General features: G+C 45.0%; 1 pseudogene; it reads left to right on the top strand.

The window, feature by feature from the left end:
- Nucleotides 1-4,422: 4,422 nt before the first annotated feature.
- On the top strand, nucleotides 4,423-4,522 carry LOC115030792 (annotated as a pseudogene).
- Nucleotides 4,523-5,203: the final 681 nt, after the last annotated feature.

Genomic DNA, 5,203 nt, shown 5'->3' with positions numbered 1-5,203 from the left:
GAGGGAGAGGGAGGAGAGGGAGAGGGAGAGCTGAGTCTCCTTCCCCTAGAAGCCATCCTCTGCCTGAGGTTCCTGGGCAGGCCTGTGTACACCTCCACTGCATGTGGTATCCAGCAATCTTGAAACGATTATCTGTGAACTCCTAGATTTTCCTAACTCATGCAACCAAAGCATTTTCCAAGCACAGCTCATTTTTACCTCCTTCCAACCTCTACAAATTGCAGTTCTTAGATGAGGGATATCTCTTAGCAAGCACAAGGCCCTGGGTTGGATCCATTGTATTAAGATTATAAAGCAATGTTAAAGTAATCATTTTCTTATTCTAAGTAGCTTTGGGATTGTCAATATTTCACAATCTAATGTTATAGTTAGTGAGTTTTTTTTCCTCAAATATCCTTTATCAATATTATGCCTTTAATTTATAAATCACTAAGTGCTCTTGCCATGACTGGATTCTGAAGTTCATCAAAGGCCTTTCTTTTTGAATTGATGGCTCTTGGCTTTGACCTGTAATCAGAAAAACAGAAATTCAACGTGGCCACAATTTTTAAAAATATATTGTTGAATTTGATTTAATTATTAATTCTAAAAATGTGTCATTTGAATTTATGAACTTTAAATATGTCCATTTGGGAGGGGTTTTGCTTTGTTTTTGTTGTTCACTTTCTGGTTTTTTAAATTTTTGTTTGTTTGTTTGTTGTTTAGTTTTGTCTTGATTAATCAACGATGTCAGAAACACAAAGTGAGTAACTGGTTTTCCTCTTTGTATGTTTTGGAGTAAAATGTGCCCGATCTGTATAATAACTTCAATGTTTGGAAGATTCTTCAGTTAAAGTAATCCATTCCTTAAGTTTTCCTTGTAGGAAAATGTCTTAGCTACTGGCTCAGTGTCTTTGATGGTTTTGCCACTACTAAATTTAGATTTTTTTTTTTTAAATGGAACTTAAGAAGATTTGGCCAATACTCCATCTGCGTCTATAATATGAGACACATGACCACAGAAGGATTTAAATTCTTTTATTCTCTCCTCTTGTGACACACTTAATAGCCATCTACGGCAGCCCCATGCCAAGACACCTGTGTCATAAGGGGCTCTGGTTACAGAGAAAGGGAAGCAGGTGAAAACGGAGTGTTTCTCTTGGCTGGGACAGCTGCTTCCTGTCACTGCCATGTGGCATGTCATCTTCCTGCATCTCCTCGCCTGATGCCACAGTGGTTATGAGCAATGGATGTGGGTTTCCCTTCCCAGAGACAGCAGGACCTCCTCAGTGTAAGGCATCACTCACTAACTCCCACCATACAACCTCCTAAGGAATGTCCACCTGCAGATCTTCTGCAAGCGCTGCTGTTGTGATGGCGGCAGACACACACCACAGAAATGCAGACTCTCTGCTTACAAGTCACACAAGCCACCCCATGTGTTGCACATCTCAGGAGGGTGGGACCTGATCAGTTTACCCAGTCCTCTAAACCTCTGCCGTGTTCCACTGCCAGAGCCCAGAATTGCCATAAAACAGGTTGATTTCAGCCTGGGTTGTGCTGGAAAACCGACATTTTGAATTCTTATTGGCACTTTGCAGAGAACATAGTCTTCTCCAGTTATTGTGCTCCTAGCACTAAAATATTGAGAAATAGACTTTCCATATGCAGTATAAGAAAAATAGCTAAAACCTAAGATGTATTCCCACTGCCTGTAATTTTTATTAGCTTTTTAAGAAACCTCAGTGCCCATCAGACCCAGCTCTTGTTATTTTTATTGATGCCGTATAGACAATCCATAATCAAAACCATGGGCAAAACTGTTCAGCCCCTCTGCTGCTGCCCCGAAATTGGCAGAAAATTCTCATTTAGAATTTGTAAGAAAAACCCAGAGGAAGCTTGCAGAAACCCTTTATGCCATATTTCCCAGCAATGGAATATTTTCCTGCCTTTGAAAGAGCAATTAAATTTTACTTGAGCAGAAGTGTAAATCCAGGTGGTGCGTGGGATACCATCCCCCTCAGGTTCTCCTTACAGACACAACAGCATGCGCATTTATAATAAGCAGGATCCTTTGTAAAGCATTGGTTTAGTTTTGTTAGTGTGTGTGTTAGTGTGTGTGTGAGTGTGTGTGTGTATGAGTGTGTGTACTAGTGTGTGTTTGTGTGAGTATGTGTGAGCATGTATATGTGTGTGAGTTTGTGTATTTCTAAGTGTGAGTGTATGTGTATGAGTATGTGTGTGTGAGTTTGTGTGTGAGTATGTATGTGTGTGTGTATGAATGTGTGTGGATGTATGTGTGTCTGTGGATGTGTGTGTGACTGTATATGTGTGTGTGTGCTGTGTGAGATGTGTAAATGCTGATGTGCATGTAACGAAGTGGGAGTCAGAGAGCCACTTTGTGGAGTGAGTCAGTTCTTTCTTTCCACCTTTCAGCTGTTTCCAGGAATCGAACTCAGGTCACCATCAGCCTTGAGCAGCGAGTGCTTTACCCACTTGAGCCAACCAGTCAGCCTAGTATCCCTTTCTAACCACGCTTTCAAATGTGAAGTCAGAGTCTGTGACTATAAAACACCTTCCTGTGGAGCATGAAAGGAAGAAGGTTTGGAGTAGAGCCAGCTTTGCAAGCCAGGACGGATCTCAGTGTGGCCTGGTACTTCCAGGACCCTTCTCTCAGTACTGCACTGGGCTGTGGGCAAAAACCACAGGACAGTTCAAGACACTGAACATGGCTCAGAATTACTTCCTGCAGGTGGATGGGGGAGGGTCGATGGCCCCATTTGGTCTAAAATCCAGATCTTCTCTCTCCACCTTGGGTTATGTGAGCACTGCTGAGTTGACAGAGTAAATAGACTGCAGCATCAGACGGGAAGCTGGATTCTTACCGGAAGGAACTGGACGTACAACGTAGAGATGCTCACACCTCGGAAACAGAGTGCCTTTGCCTGTTTAAGTAAAGACTGCACTTAAAAGTTATGCCCCCAATAACTTTTAAGCAAACATGAGAATATAGCATGGTTTGAAATTCAACTGTGAATCCTTTAAAAGGTCCCTTGGCCTCAGCGAGTCACGTGACCAACTTCTGGGCAGACAGCTTTACAAATGAGTACGGGATGTTCTGCGGAGGCACACGGAAAGTGGCGACTGAACCCCCACATTGTCCTTATGAACACAGGGGACATACTGATGAAAATGAAAGCCATATGCCTTTAATCCCAGCACTTGGGAGGCAGAGGCAGGCAGATTTCTGAGTTCGAGGTCAACCTGGTCTACAGAGTAAGTTCCAGGACAGCCAGGGCTTCACAGAGAAACCCTGTTTCGAAAAATAATAATAAAAAAAAAAGGAAGGAAGGAAGGAGAGAGAGAGAGAGAGAGAGAGAGAGAGAGAGAGAGAGAGAGAAAATGAAAGCCATAGTTTACAGGGAAGATGACGTACTTTAGAGGTTGGCAGGTTCATCTGCCATGAGTCTGGTATCTGAGCCCTTAAGAAGTGAGAAGACAGGTAGGCCAGAAATGCAAGCCTAGGAATGATGAGGGAAGGCAGACAACAGTATACCGGGGAGTAAAGAGGAAGGGAGGTTGTGAGGGAACCTCCAGAAAGGGGTTCGGTGGGAGAAAAGCAAAGAAGGGCTTTGTGGACCAGAAAGAGGGGGACCTAACACCTCATTCTCCAAACCTAGAGTCTGCCTTCTCTCCTCCAAGGTAGTTTTTACATGAAGAAAACCAGGGGAGAGTGGGCTAAGGAGAGCCCAGAACCCTAGAGGCATCATTGCAGAATTAGCATATGAAAAGAAATTTGGTCAAGGAGAAAGGTAGGAACCCAACAACCCCTCTCCCCTACACCACACTAAGGCCACACTAGGCCAACTAAATTGTTCTTTGCTGGCGTCAGTGAGGTACCAGTCTGTCTTCGACAGATATACATACATTTTACATATATATATTTACAATTGTGTTGGGGCCTCCTGCTGGAAGTCCATACAGAGCATAGGCACAGAGGTCCTTTGGTGTCTGAAGGTGACCTGTAGCTTATTATAATATTCAAACACACATCCCTGGGTGGAAGTTTAAGATGCTAAGAACATGTATGTAACAGACAAAGCAAGAGAGACAAAGTTTTGCAAATGACCCAAAAGCTTCCCCTCTGTGACATAAAAGCCCCAACTCATTGTACTATGGACCAATTCTGACGATAAGCTGTCTCTCTTTCCTCCAAACTGCTTCAACCCCTTGCTTGGGGAACTAAGAACCCGGAACACTGCCAAGGTGCCACCAAACCCCAATATAAGCTGATGTCAGAGGAATTCTCTTACTTTCCTTTCCTAAACCATCCCACAAATGCCCCGAGCATAGCACACTGTGGACACTAAAGGAGCCAATATCTACTACAAGTTAGTACCTATGATGCCGGTGACTAGCTGGGGCTACAAATCAAATTAGCTACCTCCTCCTAGAGGAGTTACAGGTGTGGCTGCTGCACATCAGAAGGTGACAGAGAAGAGAGAGGCTGTGTCAACACCTGAATGAGTAGTAGCCTAACACTCCCTGACAAAAGCAACCACCAGTCCAGCACTTCAAAGGTCTGACTGACTCAGAGGGTGGGGATCAAGACAGAGACTAGAAGAACCTCAGGTGGGTTCACCGGCCCCAGGCAGGAGAGAGCCCAAGACAAACAATTCTTGCATGAGGCGGCCTCTCAGGCGGGCCTGAGTGAGGATCGAGTTCTAGATAACCTTACCAGACCGGCACCGAGGGCCTGGACAGGGAGCTAGCCTGAGATAAACACCAATCTGGTGCCTCTTAGGCCTGCAGGGGAGAAGGAAAGGAGAAAGATGCCCAAGATGCCCAGCTCCATAATGTATGAGTGGGGCATAGCACTCCTGAGACCACTCCTGGGATAACCCCAGACTCTCAGAAACTCCAGGTGCCACTCAGAGGAACACGTAAGTGGAGGAGAAATGGAAGAGAAAGAGAAACAGAAGGATGTGGGCACAATGAAGAGAGACAGAACTGGAGACTCAAAGGTAGTGAGGAATAGCCTGATATGAGTAGCCAGTGATACCACCTAGAACCATAGTGGGGCCCTGGCCTGTGATGTCACTGGGGACCACATCTGTGTCCATGATCCTGCAACAGCAGGGGTGTGCTACCACCAAAGGCCAGCCCAGACTATGCTGCCACCCTAGGCCTCTGAAGCCTGTGCAAAACTGGCTCCACCCCTCAC

Source organism: Mus caroli, chromosome 3 (genome assembly GCF_900094665.2).
Source record: "Mus caroli chromosome 3, CAROLI_EIJ_v1.1, whole genome shotgun sequence".
NCBI classification, from domain to species: Eukaryota; Metazoa; Chordata; class Mammalia; order Rodentia; family Muridae; genus Mus; species Mus caroli.
This window is presented reverse-complemented; position numbering and strand designations above follow the sequence as displayed.